The following is a 16,962-nucleotide window of genomic DNA, read 5'->3' on the forward strand; positions in this document are numbered from 1 at the left end:
TATTGTTTGTGCTTTTGGGCCTGAAAGTTTTCCTTGGTGTGCAGCAGGAAAAGGATTTGTTTTGTGTCCCTGCTGTGTGCAGAGAGCTGAGTGACACTGACTGTGAGCTCAGAGCTGCACCCCTGGGCACCACAGAGTCTGAAATACATGAAAGCTGAAACTTAAGGCATCAGATGGATTTCACTGTACAGCTCCATGATGCACAATGACTTACCCAGTCCTTCCCCACTCCTGAGATTCCTTGTTTGAAGAAGTAATTATCAGGGAGTAATTTTCTCCTTCTCTGGACCCACAGGGAGGAGATCCTGTGCAAACTGCCCCAGGTGTTAGCAGGGAGGTTGGACTGGATGATTTCCAGGGGTCCCTTCTAACCCCTGCCGCTCTGGGATTCTGTGGAAGGCCCCTCAAGATGATTTAATTTAAATCCTGCCCTTGAAGATACACAGAGGAACCACTCAGAACACATGTCTGATTTGGAAAACTATTTTAAATGGATTTTCTCATTAAGGATCAAATTCAGTCCTGCAGGGTCACTGATATCAGAATAATGCTGACCTTAATTCAGGAAAAGGGTGTAGAATCTTCACACATTCACTGTACAGATATTGGGAGAGTCAGAAGACGAAACACCCGGGGAAGCTGAAATGCCAATACAGAACATGTTTCTGTGCTATTTAAAAATATCTCACCTGAAGAAGCACTTACAAAAACACTTTTCCAAACATATCTATATTTTTTAAAAGGCTACTTTGGACTAAACTATTTCATGGACTTGGAGTGCAGCTATGGAAGCAGCAATGCAGGGCACCATGAATCTACTTCAGTAAGAAGAAAGAATTTTAGACTCGTTTTTAAAAGATCCATTTTCAGTGTCAGGAATGCCAACATCTGTGTTCTCTCCTCCACTGAAGCTATGAAGTGAAAGATAATAGAATGCAATCAGTTGCAACTTTCACAAAAGGCAACCTAAAGGTGGGTAAAGATTTGACAGGCAATGGATTTACTTCAGCAAAGAAGCAAAATATTGTCATTGCAGGTTTTGTTTTTTTTTTGTTTTTTTTTTTTTTTTTTTTACTATGAAAAAACAGAAGAAGTATAAAAGTAAAAAAAGCATGTTTTATTAATTAGTAAAAATCTCAGACCCCTTGGGATCATACCTGTAACCCATGGTCATTTAGGAGTTCCAGCCCCCAAACCAGAACTTTATTTAAATAGTACAAGGTTCAACACAGAAGGAATATTTATTTATCTCTTAAAATTTTAGCAGGAATAGTTTAAAATCTCAGTTCTAAGAAGCTGAATTACCAAGTGGTCTTTTATTCATACATCTGTAGAGGCAAGAGTACATTTAGCAGCAAGGTTTTTCCCCCACCCTAATTTCTCACCACATTTCAAAGCAAGATTTCCTTGGAAAGTTGCTTAGATCCATTGATTTTCTCTCCTTTGCTTAGTTACTCTCTGATGACAATTATCAATCCTCCTGGCTCTTATCAGCATTAACAGCTGCCTGTCCCTCGCTTACATTGTTATTCTTAGTTAATCTTCCTGGCTGAGATTTTCAAAGATAATAAAATGCATCTAAACATGTTTGGGGGTAGAGAGGGGGTGAAAATAACCAAAAGAACAGATATTTTTTAAATATCTCAGTTACGCCGCTGTGATGAAGAAACAAAACACATCAATGACATTCCAGATTAGGTGGGAATTATTCTGAGAGACTTTGCAAGCTTCTGTCTTCAAAATACCAGCTATTTATTCCATGTTTGCTGTCTGATAGGCTGGTGAATTAATGTCTGGATGAATGAAAGAGCAGAATGAAGTTCAGCTGGATTTTCCACCTGGCATCATGGTTCCACTGCTTGGAGAGTAAAGTTTGGTTCCATTTTCCAGGCTAAAAAAATTGCTTCTGAGGAGTAGTAGTAGTAAGAGCAGAAACGTTAAGGAGCCAAAACTAGATTTTAATCAGAACATGAAACTAAACTCTTTCACCGTGTAATAACTGTATTTTAAAGTAGCCCCAAATATCAAAATCCCAATTTATTACAATATATGTGTCTGGATGATTTTTGGTTAATGCTCAGCTTCAAATGTAGAGAAGAGATAAAAATTCTAATCATAAACAAATCCTTAATATTTTATTCTTGGATCAAGAAAATGTAGCCAAAAAAAAAATCCTCACCGAATTGAATTACAGTGTAACACAGACACGGAAATAGAAGACATCTGACAAGCAACAGGTATAAAATACCCCAGGCTTGGATGATCTCCACTGACCTCTTTCCTATTCCATTTTCTATTTGTCATCTTTGAACAATGAGGGGAAAAATGTGTTGTTAAGAAGTTCAGCAAGAATGTTTGGAAATGTATCTTGATCCCAATTATTTCACTGGAAGGATTTAGATGAAAGCTAATATTCTCTATATTGTGCCTGTTATTGTTTCATATAGAACATGACAGCACTTCTGACAGCTCCCAAGCTTGAAATCTCCTTTGTGGATTAAGGAAAAAAAAAAACAAAAAAAAAACAAAACAAAACAAAACAAAACAAAACAAAAAAAAAAAAAAAAAAAAAAAACAAAAAAAAAAACCAACAAAAAACACCAGACTTAAATACTGAGAATCAGTGAGTTTAAAGTGAGGGAAAAAATCTCCCTCTTGTTATTTTTTTCATAGTCCATTTACCTGTTGTAGCTGCTGTTTTAACTTGCAGGGCTATCTGCAGGTTGAATGTATTGTCACAAATCCCCATCTCGAAACCTGAGAGGACATAATTTTGTAAACTGTTTATTACAGCCTTAAGCTTTTCAAATTATGTTAAAAAATCAAACCCTGGACACCCAGAAGGAGAAGGAGAATGTTTTATATCCAAGAAGTGACTCAGCCTGCAATCTCTAATGTTTTTTGCATTACATCAAACAACATTTCCTGCTGCATGTTCTCTGAGGAAAGATTCAAATTTGGGGATTTGTTTAGTTTTTAATACAGACTTCAGTGACATCTGTGAGACAAATATTAAATTACTCCTTTGTGGGATGTACAAGACAAAATTGTGCTGAGAACAAAACAGTTGTAAAATAATTTATAACCTCATGTAAATATTAAATGTTAGGTTTCCTGGTGATTGAAGATGACAACATGGTAACAATGTATATGTAATATAAAAATAATGAACAAAGGATAGCTTAATATAAAAATTATGAACAAGACCTACTTAATATTAAATAAAAAAGGCTCACATAGATGGCAGCAAGTTGATGCCTTAATTTTGATAAAGCTGAATTCCACCCTCAGGGAAAAACCACACAAAAAATTATTTTCATCTGAATTCCAAGAGATTCCCACAGTCCAACTATTTTAAAACAAACTGTGAGCAATTAACCAAAAATAAAAGTACCTAAATGAACGATACTGGTACAGAATGCTCTTTATAAATTTTTGAGTAGAAATCTGTTAGAGAACCAGTCAGAGAAATCCCCGGACTATGCTCCACAGGAAGTAAAAGCAGATGATATAAAAAGCTTTCTGATTTTTGATTTATGAGGGGGAAGTTAGTGATATTAGCGTCTTCGGTGGGAGAATTAGGACAATTATAGGAACTCCAGTAAATCACCCTCTAGGAATAAATGACCCCATCACTTTTGACCACACCAGTGAATCACCAGATTGCACTGGAGGCATTGTGCTGTTGAGAAGCCAAAAACCACATCCATTTTTAGATGTGGTACACAACAAATTCGGATCTTTTATTTTCATTACCAACTCTGGGCCTTCCTTTTGCGTGTGACATGTAAAATGGTGAGGGATGCATCAGCTCTTCGGAACTGACGCCCTTGGCCTCTGGGCTTGGATTAAATAGTCAGGATTTGCAAGTGGTGCCTGGAACAAGTTTCTTTTGTCTGTGGAAGAGCTTCTGGGCATCCTGTGACTCCTGAGAGCCCGACAGGGTCATTCATCCCCAAACTTAGGTGAATAATTGATGGAGTAGGACAAGGGGGAATGGCTTTAGACTGACAGAGAGTGGGGTTAGATGGGATATTGGGAAGAAATTCTTGGCTGGGAGGGTGGGGAGTTGCTGGCACAGGGTGCCCAGAGAAGCTGTGGCTGCCCCTGGATCCCTAGAAGTGTCCAAGGCCAGGCTGAATGGGGCTTGGAACACCCTGGGACAGTGGAAGGTGTCCCTGCCCATGGCAGGGGGTAGAACTAGAGATCGGTTTTAAAATCCTCCCAACCCAAACTACTCTCTAATTCTTAGAACTACACAGAGAGGGCCATTGTCTTGGCTTGTAATGCAGGATGTAACCAAAATTTGTGTTCTATCACCATCTATTCAGACCAGGTGGGGCAGTGTTCTTTATCTCTCCCACCACCCATCCTCCCTCCAGGGGATATCTGCTGTTCATGGGCCATCCAGGCTCACTGCATGGCTGATACAATTACATCATCCCATTGGGAGATGCTCCACCCAGGGGGAGGAGCCAAGCATTCCTACCTGGATAAAACCTTGGATTCAGAACACCAGCACAGCCTGTTTGCACTGGATTCCCAGAGGAAGATCAGACCCATCTCAGCACCACTGGATCTTCAGAGGGAAACTTCACCCTTCTACAGGATCATCTCTGCTCCAACAGAACCACATCTGTCACTGCAGAACTTGATTGGACTGACAGCAACAGCCTGACCAACGGGGTGTCAGGTTGTATTCTGACTCTGTCAGTGTTTTCTTTTTGTTTGCTTACTTTTTTTTTTTAATTGCTACATTTGTATTTTTAATATTCCCAGTAAAAAACTGATATTCCTATTCCCATATCTTTGCCTGTGAGCCCCTTTATAATTTCAAAATTATAATAATTTGGAGGGAGTGGCTTTATATTCTCCATTTCAAGGGAGGTTCCTGCCTTCTTTAGCACACGCTTGTCTTTCCAAACCAAGTCAGCCATTCACCCCCACACTGCTGTAATTCCCAATTAATTATTCTGCCTGGGATTGTCTCTGCTACAAGCATCCAAACCCAAGTTCTCTAGGAGTTTTCTTCCTATGTTCACACAGCAAATGATTTTAGTACAACTTTTACTGCACATGGTTTTCCAGAGATAAACTCTTCCCTACTAGCCTGTGAGAAATGCAACATTCCCATGAATTTGTGATTTCTCCAGCCAAAGCCAGAGCTCTGCCCATCTCTGTGCTTGGAAGAAGCAGCCTTTGTTTTCTGCTGTCCTGTTTGATGGCTTTGTCCAGACCATGGAAAACAATCAGCACTTCCGAGGCTCCACAGTCAGGCTAAAACCATATAAATAATTGAGATGGGCCAGAGAGCATTTGCTAGCTCTGATCCATGAAAATCTCTTAGCTTTCAAAATGGGATCAAGTACCTGCATGGATAAAAGGGATTGCTCCTTTGCCTCTGTGAGCTTCTGCACCGTAGCTGGGAATTACTGGGGAAGATAAACTGATTTGGGCCAAACTCTGCCAGGCAGAGGGGTCACATTTGACATATTTGTGTGGTGCCTTGGTCACTGTTCTGGTTGCTTCATTTATTATTAGAGATGTTTACATAGTTATAATTTAGATAATTGCAAACAGAATAAATGTAAGACATTTGCTGGAGGTTTGTATTTGACCAGGAATTCTCTACATATTGAATTTTTGTGTAAATGAACATATAAGGACAGCAGGGTCCTTGGATCATGATTTATTTAGTAGAGGCAGGGATGAGGGTGTTGCTTGAAGACCAGACATCAATTAGGTGAGCTGAAAAAAGTTTCTGACAGCCTTTTTCTCCTCTGCAAGAAAAGTAAGGCTGATCCTCTGGGTTAAATCCAAGCCCATTGTTCAGTGGATGAATTTTATTTATGCAGATTTTTATGAGTTTTAATAATCTTTTATTTATGCTCCTCTGCCTCTAAACTGTTTCTTGGAGCTTTGCATGCAGAATTGAAATAATCTCATTTTTCTCCTATCTAAAAGGCAGATGTCTGAAGAAAGACTCCAGGGTGCCTGGAGAGACGTGAACATTTCACTCTCAAGAAAATAATGATACAAGACTGGTGCATCTGCAGTGAGCAGCTCCCCCGTGCTTCACCAGGAGAGCAAAGCCTGCCTGGTGTCTTTTATTCTGGGTTTCAAGGGCTGCCTGGGCAGCTGTTCATGGGGGCTACTGGCTTGAAGGGGAAAATAGTCCTAAATAAATTTTTCCCAGGATATTCTTGGTGAGCAACTGCATAAGGAGGGCATCCAGACCCTGAAGAGGTATTTGGGTCAAAGAAGACATCACATAATTCATCCTGATCCTAAACAGAGGCCAGGGGATGTAACAGGTGGGTGTGCAACGAGGCACATATCAGGTTTTTAAAAAGAATTAGCTAATAAAGCCTTCTAGAGGAGTGCAGGATATCTGAATTGCAGGGAGTTCATGAAAAAGAATTTGGGTAAACTTTGGGTTCTCCTTGCATAACCTCCTCCCTGCAGCGTGCCTGGCAGATGTGCACCTTTGGCAGATGCTCACCAATGTGGTCCGTGTTCTGTGGGCTCTGAGTATGAAAGTTTTTAACCTCAGTTGTCTGACCATTGACCACCCTGCCAAATTCCAAAAAGCCTTTTTCTTTTAAAGTGGGATTAAGGTCTTATCTTCCCATCAGGTATTTCTGATTTGCTCTCTTTGGTGGGACATCTTTGCAGGATGGACAGGGCCAGCCTAATCCCTCTTTTTCTTTCCCTATCTCCTGTTTATACACCCATTATCATGGAAGGTTCGCTGTTTGAGTTTCGATTTTCCTGTAATGTGGCAGAGTAATTTGTAGCTCTCCCTTGAGTCATTGATTATAATTTTTAACACCATCTCCACTCCTTCGCTGAGGCTGCTAACACGAGTTATTACAGTTAAGAGGAAAGCTTTCTCCTCTGAAATGTGTCATCAGATTTGTAAAAGCTATTACTGGGAGATGTATTCATACGCCTGCACTGGTGCCAAGCACCTAATGATCTTTTGGGAAAAATAAAAATTAAAAAAAGAAAAAGCGGGAGGAAGATTCGAGGCAAGTAATAATTTTTCTTTTTTCATTTTCAACAATCCAGTTTCCAAAAAGAGAAAAATCATTTATACCTTGTGTTTAGCTACAGGTAGATACGATGAGGTAATTTGAAGTAATTTAATTTAAGCATAATCAAGGCAATCTCTTTTGAAAAGTGAGCTCCTTTTTGTCCTCATAATTTCAGAATGTGCAATTTCCAAATCCATTGCTGGTGACACTGCAGACTCTTCTAATAGGGTTGTATTTGCACAGCATAAGAATGGTCTCATATTCACATGGATCCTTATTTTCATCCTACACAGATCAGCTCTTCTACAGGATATTCCAGTTCTTTGGTAATTTCAGAGACCCATCCATCCTTTTAAATTAACTAATAAAATCTCAATGGGAAAAAGTGAGTGAGCAAAGTAAATAAAATGTATTTGCAACTTCAAAATCACTTTTTTTTCCCCTCTCTATTCCCTCTTTTATCTGGAGCAGTGTGCACAGGATATGCAAGCGTTGGACACCACTTGAGACTTCCAAGCCCATCAATCACTTCCTTAAACATCTCCTCTGCTGCTACTCAAGATTTGTGGCAGCCTAGAAGTGTCTGCTGCTGGGTAAATACCTGGCTCTAAAGACAACTGAGCAGTGAAGGGCTCATTTCTCACATTTCACCTTATTAATCATCATGGCACCACACTTTTCTGCATGGAAGAGCATCCCTCAGCCTTTAAATAATCTGGATTAGTGCAGCTCTTAGTACTTCCTCTTATGATTTATAAATATAAAAGGGCACGTAATGGGAGTGTCCCTTCCTAATTAATTTTCTTAATCACTATTCAATAGAACTGGGTTTTAATTTAACTCATGGACTCATGTCTAAACTTCCTTACAGCAAGTTTATGAAGCTGTAGGATTTGCATCATAGCTCAAATTCATGGACTCTGACATGCAAATTTAAAAAAAAAAAAGAGATTTTGTGGATTTCTCTCTCTGTAACTGCACAATGTGATTTTTTTCTTTTGTTTCCTGTAGAAAAAGTGTGTTCCCTGCTGTGGTAATTTTGCCATGCTATAGGAATACAGTGTGCATTGACAAACAATAGGAGAGAAATAATAAATCAGAAACATAATTTGGTTTTCTTGTTGGGCTTTTTTTGCTTGTTTTTTTCTTTACTGTTTTACTTGTTGGTCAATAGGCAGGAAAATATGGGGGTTTTTTTTTGGTTTTTGGGGGGAGGAGGTTTGTTTCTTTGGTTTTGGTTTGGGGTTTTTGTTTGTGGGTTTTTTATGTTTTGGGGGGGTGGCATTATTGTTGTTGGAAGTTTTTGTTGTTTGTTTTAGGTTTTTTTGTTTTCATGGTTTTTTGGGGTTTTTTTTTGAGGGGCTTTTTGTTGTTGTTGGGGGTTTTTCATTGTTTTAGGGTTTTTTTTGTTTTGGTGGGGTTTTTTTGTTTGTTTGTTTTTTAGTTATTATTTTGTGGTGTGTTTAAATTTTTTTTTCTATTTTTTACTGACTGCTTTTTTCCCTCCTTGTCTTTTGGCTTTATCTCTCCAGGACATCCCAGCGAGGTTGAATCCTGCTCTGCCCATGGCCACAGAAGCTCTTTGCTCCTGGGCAGGGCACACACTGATGGCTGCAGCTTTTAAATCAAGAAGATTTTACTATAACCGAGGATAATTTATGGTCTCAGAAAATCTATCTGCAGCCTTTACAGTACCCACTTAAATCTTGTCAAATATTCAGTAAATGATGGTGCAAAAACCACCAGTAGATGGGAAGTTAACAATTCTTCTACACATTAACTCAGATATCAGGTGGGATCAAGATTTTCTGATTTCTGTGGAGCAGAACTAATCCAGCACCAAGGTGTAACTTGGACCAAATAAGTGAAGCTTTAGACTTATTGCTGGAAAACAAAATAAAATTATAGGGAAGAGAAACGGCTTGATCTGTCCACAAAGTTTTTCATTAGTGAGCTTCCACGTCAATTTTGGTACCTCACTGAGTTGAATTGTTCTAAAATTAATATCAAATATCAATACAAATAAAGTCTTTCCACAGCAGGAAGTGAAAGCTCACAATGGAGCTGGGATGACCTTCACAAAGGATGTGGAACCCGCATCTGGCCATGAAACACCACTGAACTTCTCACAAGACTTTATTTTTCAGTTACCACTCTGTTGGAACCCTGGTCACTGAGAATTTCAGACTTTCTGTGCTGACAGGCACTGACCCCCAATAAAACACTGCATTTGACCTGAGGCCTTGGAAGAGGCTTCCAAAACTGAGTGACAGCACTGGGATTGTGGGTGTGTAGTTTGAATTGAGGTGTGTGATATCACAGGGTGGAAAACTTAGAGTTTAAGGGTTTAGAATATAGTAATTTGTATAAAGCAAGATGGAGGATTTGGGGTGGAGGTTGAGTCCTTCTTTTTCACCTTCTCCTTCACAAGTTTGGGTGGTATTTTGTAATTGGATAGAAAAATCCACATCGTGGGCCACTGGTGGTTGGTTATTGGGTTAAAAGTAAAAATAATTTAGATGTCACTTCTTAATTGGACAGTTTATCCTTAAAAGGTCTTGTAGAGAGAGAGATAGGGCTCCATTTTTAGTTTGTTAGGTGGAAGTGCTGTAGAACTCATGGTTTGTGAAACTGTAACATAGATAAGAACTAATAAACATCTGAGTCTGGGCAAGAAACACCATCTCGAGCATTTAACCCCGACCCTGGCGAAAAGAAGATAAAACGTGACACCACTCTGTGGTTTTTAGCCACCGTTTGCATTTTATTCCCCATGGCACCTTGAAATAGGGTAATTAACCTGATTTTCCAGCTAAATTTAGCGCAGGTAATTAAATCTTGCATCTCCAAACTTCCCCCATAACATTAATTACAGAGCTTTGCATTTGTTGCTGCTGATGGAGTGTAGAGGTGATGTTGTGGAAATCCTGGGATGGTTTATCACTAAAATATTGTCTTTAATACAGCTCTGAACAAAGTGAGTGCAGCTGATCTACACCAACTGCTGTTCTCACATCAACCTTATGAAGCAATAAAGAGGCCCTGAATAATTTATACCCAGAGGGGGACTGCACAGCTCTCCTTGAGCCAAATGGGATGAACATGGGAATAACCATGGCAGGGTCATTCAACCATCCTCAGAGGAACCCTGGAAAACGAATAACATCTCTCTTAGGAGCTGGCATAGTTCCTCAGATGAAATATTGAAATGAGAGAGGGGAGAAAAAAACAATTTATGCCTCCACAGCAGTGTTCTAGAAAGTGGTTGTGAGTAGGTGAAAGTACCCAGAGCCACACAGACAGGAGGAATTTATCAGCCGAGGAGAACCACCTGGGTATTTGCTGTCAAATATTCAGCGATTCTGTGAGCAAATTGCTTTCTGTAAATCTCATTTTAAAGCAACCTGCCACTAACAAACTGAGAGTATTGATATTAACAGGGGATTACTGTAACTTTCAGAGAGCAGTGGAAGATTTTGTTTCCAGTTTTTCGTGATAGTGGAGAGCATCAGGGTACCATGACATTGGTTAATGTATGACAGAGAGGGAAAAGACTAATCAGCTCTTCATCGTCCTATGAATTGAACAGATTATTCTGTTCTTTGCAGATTCCTTTCGCTTTTTCAGAGATGGTAAATATAAAATCTGGAAGAAAAGCTTGTTGCATTTTTTTTTTTATTATTTACAGAAAAAAGAAATACCCGAGTAGTGAATTTTTTTAAATGTTGAAAAGAAAATCAACTGTGGATCTCAGGGAAAATAAGTCAACCCCAGAATTTTGGCATTTCCTGAGGGAAGTTAGAGAGCTCCTTAGAAGCTTTTGTTGCTTTGTTTTTCTTGTTTGTTAGTGGAAAAAAGGAATGTATAAAATGGTCAATCCTTTCTGACCTTTTTTCCCTCCAAGCTGAAAAATATTTTAAGGGGAAGGCCTGAAGAGGCAATCTGCTGCAACTGAATCAAGGCATGATTATTTTATCAAGCCTCTGACCACAACAATTTTATATTATTTTTTCAAATTAAATAGCATCCTCTGCACATAATGGCACATTCTTCATGTTGCAGAAGTGAAATGATGCCAGGAGTTCATCAGTCCACCCTATCAAACAGTGGCATCTCAAGCCATGCCATAGCCCTGGGTTTGCCCAATTGAAAAAAAGTCCTAAAATCTTTAGAAATATTTAGGTCCTTAACCCTTAAGTGTCAGTTTGAGATATGATTTAGATGCTTAAACATAAATATCTGGTGCAATTTCAGATGTTCTGCCATTCCCAGGCTGCCCTTCAGCTGGCTCTACAGAAGGGGACAGGTTTTAGTACCAGACCCATCAGCTCTGGGATGCCTTGGTGTCCCTAGGAACCAGGCCTGAGACTTTGTGCTAGTGCTCAGGCAGGTAAATCCACCTCCCAGAATTTAAATATTCCTCTAGAAGTTTAGCTTTTTGTATTGTTTGTTGCCTGTGTAAGCTTTCCTGTCCAAGGCGTTATACTGAGATTTTTGTAAAGTGAATCCCACCCAAATGTCTTGGTGGTGATTCCTACTTTTTAATCTCTGTACAGGCTGAACCTAAGTGACAAGCCTTCAAATCAATGTGAGGATCTGTCACAGAGCAAGGAAGTGACATCTAAATTCCATTGTTAATGCTCAGGGTGTTGGATTTGATTATTTTCTTAACAACTCCCTCATTGCTGGCTCCCTCCTGATATAAACCACGAGTCACAGATTCAGGTACAGATGACAGAGTCAGTTTTTGTTGATTATCATTGTCTTGACCAGTTGCTGAAACTTTAATAGTCAAGTTTCCATGTCAGAACTACACACATCCTCCTAAATTCCTTTCACCCTTTTTTTACTGTACCTGGAAAAATAAGTCTTACTTTAAAAATCTATTTTCCATCATTTTCAGAAGTAGCCTGAAAGAAGTCCCACTTTTTTTCCTATTTATTCAGATTAAGCCATTAGCTGTCTAAGAACACATTGAAGATGAAAGAATATATTAAAGATGAAATATTAGAACAGAACCCGGGGTACTGCTATAGTATTTTGTGCTGTCTAGGCCATGCTATCCTTTATTCAGCTATATGATGACATAAACCAAAGATTTTTTAGCCACCTATTGCATTGACAGATCTTTATATCTTTTATTTTGCATTCAGATTTGTGTCAGCTGGTAAAGAGCTGCCATCATCAGAAATGCTATTTAAAGTGATTTTATTGGGGATGGTAAAAGCTCATTCACCTCAGACATAAACGTGTACTAGATATGGTTGAAATGATATATGTATATATATATATACACACACACACATTCCTTTGAAAATTGCCTGATGAAAATAGCCATTTCACTTAAATTGTTCAGCCAGATCATGGTGTAAAGTTGAAGATTGAGAAAGGCTCATCAGAGCCTGCAAAGATTAAAAATAAAGAAGCTTTTTCTCCAAAATCATACAAAAAATTTCTCCTTGGTTATTATATTAGGAAAGTGGGAAGATGCTCTTCCTGACTGAACAGGTCCAGTGCTCTCCAGAATCTTTGAGTCAATACTATTTTTCTGTAGTATGGATACTTTTGGGCTACTGTGCTTGTTTTTAGTTTTGTGGGGTCACGTGGGATTTTTTTTGGTTTATTTTGTTTTGGTTTTGTAGGGTTTTTTTTGTTTGGTTTGGGTTTTTTTTTGTTTGTTTGTTTTTTGTCTCAGCTGTACACACTGATTTTATTGATGGAGTCAGTTTTGATTTTGCACTCAGCCTCACTGAGTAGTTTAGTTACACATTTAAACAGCAAAGTCCCACTTGTGGAGGAATCCAGGGAGGTTTCTTCAGTCTGGAAAGGAGACAGAAATGCAGGGTCAGTGTTGTGTTACAGCAACTATGTCAAAGTAGCACAATCAGAAGGACACAGACTGCAAAGATGACAAATGAAAATCCTCATACGTAGCTGGAGGTCATTCCTATTTTTCCCATTGCATTTGGGTCCAGGATTAAGTTGTCACACCTTGGAAAGTAAGTGTATATGGAGCAGTGTGCTGATATAGTGGCAATAAACCATTTAATCGTCAAACCCATTGCTCTTCTCCACATGAAATTTGATTTTAAATTGTATTTCAGTATTAGATTAAGCATATATATTTGGCATTTATATAGTATTCTTGTAAAAATCCTCTTTTTTTTTGGTGAACCATGTTCTCCCCTGTGCATCAGCATTTTTTGAAGGGGAAGAGAATCCATTTGGGAAATTTCTTTAGCCTTCTCTAAGCAAATACTCAGCACTAGAAGAACAACTTGAAATATTTCGAAGGCCTACTATCACAGCTCTGCTCGGATAAACTCCAAACACCATTTAAAATTACACAGCTATTCAAGATCTAAACGTGTCTCATCTGGTTGAGAAAGTTCCTTTTACTGCCAAGAAAACAAAGACAGAAAGAGAAAGGTACTTCTAGGTACCTCTAAAAGGCATTTTTGTGCAGAAATCCTAAATAAATGTTTTAAGATGGGACAAATCACAGCCTATAAGTATCTGTCTCTCCCTGCAGACCATTGAGGGCACCTAAGAGTTTAATTTAGACCAGTCAGGTAAGTTCAGGATAGCTGAAAGCAGCAGGATTCTTCTCAAAATATTTGTCTTATTACTTCTTTTCTGGCCCCTGTTTTCACAAGGTCCTATTAAAACCTCTATAAATATAACCACCGCCATCTTGTTACATCCCAAAATCCCCACTCTTGGTGCCATTTTCATTCCGCTCTGTTCCAGCAGGAAGCCCGATTTAATTCCCCAAGCAAACAGGTGGCTCCTTTTGAGTTGCCTGATAAAAACCTTCATGCAACTGGCCTTAAACATCACCACCCCAGTTCTTCCATTTCTCTTTCCCTGCAGAATGCCCTAAAATATCCTCCTCAATTCTTCTGGAAACTTTATCTGAAAGTGCAGTCCCTCCTTCACCACTTCCCATTCCTCCTGATTCATTAGCATAATTGGGTAGTGATGACTGCCTAATGAGTAGTTATCAAGAATTTCCTATGCATATCTTGCTGCTAATTTTTCAAATATCAAGGACACAGCTACCCAGTGTTCATCGAGAGTCTATGTATGAAAATCAGAAATGGAGGCTTCTCACAAAAATAAGAAAATTATAGGTGTCTGCTAAGACTTCTCATTCTTTTTTTTTCCACTGAACTGTTTTCTTCAGAAAAAAAAACCTTTGTTTTTGAAAAAACCCACACCATGATTATTAAAGCATACCATGAATAATGCTGACACCCCAAAAATTTTCCATATATTATATATATGTTACAACAGGAATGGCAAATAAATAGATAAGATGTGAGTCAACTTAACCAGTTATGCAAAAAATGCAGATCTTTCTTGTATCCTGACTCAGATAGTCCATAATTTATAATGGAATGAGGACAGAATTCCAAAGAACATAGATGAGATTTATCTGCTGTAATGAGGGTTTTAATTTTCCAGCAGAGGTAGTTCCTGTCCATCCATGATCAAGGAGTCGAATTTAGTTTCTCATTACTGATCTAAACACCAAGGAGATGCATAAAATATGACCTGTAAATCACACCTTATAAGCATTTTCCCCTTTGACTGTCAAATAACAGGTAGTGTGAGTCAGACCTTCCTTAATCAGGGACCAAACTGCACAGTGCAAGGGCAGAGATGGATGGGGTTGTGGTTTAACCCAGGGGAAATTAAACCAAAGGAAAAGATGTGGTGGGTTGGCATTGCTGGATACCAGGTGCCCACCAAGCCACTTCATCACTCCCCTCCTCAGCAGAACAGAGAGGGAGAAAATAGGATGGAAAAATCCTTTTGTGTCAAGAGGAAGGCTGTTTAACAAAGCAAGAGCAAAGGCTGTGTGTAGTTCAAAGGAAAATGAAATATAAATTATCTGCTTCCCATCAGCAGATGGAGAATATCCAGTCTCTTCCCAGGACACAGAGCATGTTGTTCCAGAAGACAAAGCTCAACATCAGGAGTATTTCACTTCCTCCTCTTTTTTCTTTGCTTTTGTATAAAGTTCTGGCCACCTGGCATCCAGACAAGGTCAACCCACTACAGATCTTCATCTGTGTGAAAGACAGGGAACTAAAGACAGGGATTCTTGGAATCCTTTCCTTCACACAACTGTCATGAATTTGGACTCTTCCTGGACCTTTTCATAATGACCTGTCAGTATTTCATCTCTCTGTAAATCACATTGACACCTCATCGAGCATCTTCAAACAAGTGGAAGAATTCTTTCCAAAGTTTCCAGAGCATACCAGGTATAGAGGAGAACCGGATTTCTCTGAGTCCAGATTCTTTTTAAAAATTACTCTCCAAATTTTCCACTAAGAGAAGAGGATATTGCCTGAGAGCACGTCCTGCCCTAGTCCTTATCTGCCCTTCACTGTAAAGTGCTTGCAATAACCTGGAATCTGTTCTGCATCATAAAACTGGTTAGAAGAATGATGCTTATAATGAGCTTTTAGCATGTTGCCTCCCACAGCCTCATCTGAGTTTATCACTGCCTTGTTTCCTGCTGGACATGAGTCATCCAGGCAAGTCATCAAGCAAATCATTCCAGATTCCTCTCCAAACCATCAATTAAAAGTTGTCTTGCCATCAGAATGTACCTCAAAGAGCACCCACAAAGAAACAAACCCTTACAGAGACATGACTACCCCAACCAGCTCAAGTATTTTGCATTTTGCTTTATGGGAGTTATGTTTTCATCTAAGTGTAGAGAGCTCCAAGATGACCTTCTTAACCCAAGCCTTATCAGGGGACTTCTTTCAGTCTAGTATGACATTGGTAGATTCTCAAAACCAAACAAGGTCACAGCAGATCATTTCCATTTGCCAAATACACCTTTCAACAAATTTCTGGGCCTGGGCAGCAACTGAAAACTGTGTTCACACCGGAGGTGTGAACTGGATGTTTGCAGCTGTCAGAGGTGCTGTCACTTCTGAGTGACAGGTGCACATCAGGTGGCTTGCAAGGATTCTTTGGGCAAACAATTCATCCCTTCAGGTCTCCTGAAGTTTTGAAGCTTGAAGTGTCAGTTTCTGTGTCTTTTGGGTGCTGGCAGAACAGGGAGCTTCCAAAAAAGCAAAGATTTTTTTTGTCCTTTCAATGGTCCTTTCAATGGTCCTTTCAATGGTCCTTTCTTTTCCTGCCATTTAATGACAGCCCCTTGGGAGTCTTCTCCTCAGTTTGGAGGCAGGTTCAGAGCCTTCCACAGTGACTTTCCACATTTTACACCCCTTCCTCCTTAGACTGGGTGCAAGCTGCGCTTGCACATCAATAGAAAACAAATTCCTATCATGTCAGGGTTGTGAGGCTGGTAAATTCCACGTCCTTCTGCTGTGTGGAGGTAAATAACTGAGGAAACCACATCCAGTCAATTGCCCTTGATGGACTTCAGGTAACTAGCCATGACTGAAATCAATGATCCAAACTCAGAACTGATGTGGAGAGCTTCGCTTTCCTGATCTGCTGTCAGGTCTTCTCTTTCTGGTTACGTTACCTGGTTGGGTGTTGGGTTTTTTTTTTTTCCTTTTTTTTTTTTTTTTTTTTTTTTTTTTTTTTTTGTTTTGTTTTGTTTTGTTTTGTTTTGTTTTGTTTTGTTTTGTTTTTTTTTGTGGTAGAGTCTGGTTCTGTCACTGAGTTGGATGTGGGATTTGGGTAACATTTTTAAGATCTTGGCATAAAAAGCTTTTCCTGTACGTGATGAGTGAACAGTCCCTGATAGTCTCATTAATGCACATGGCTGATGCATTTTTTAATGTCTGTCCAGGGTTTTCTCCAGTGGGACTCTCTTCATGATCAGCTGAGTGTGTACATCACGGTTTCAAGAAAGGCACGGGAAGAAATCAAGACAGAACCAAACTTGATAACTCAGCCACCACACCACAGCACCCCAGCTAATTAGTTC

Source organism: Chamaea fasciata, unplaced genomic scaffold (genome assembly GCF_029207755.1).
Source record: "Chamaea fasciata isolate MVZ Bird 193981 ecotype frontalis unplaced genomic scaffold, bChaFas1.0.hap1 SCAF_1, whole genome shotgun sequence".
In the NCBI taxonomy this organism is placed as follows: domain Eukaryota; kingdom Metazoa; phylum Chordata; class Aves; order Passeriformes; family Sylviidae; genus Chamaea; species Chamaea fasciata.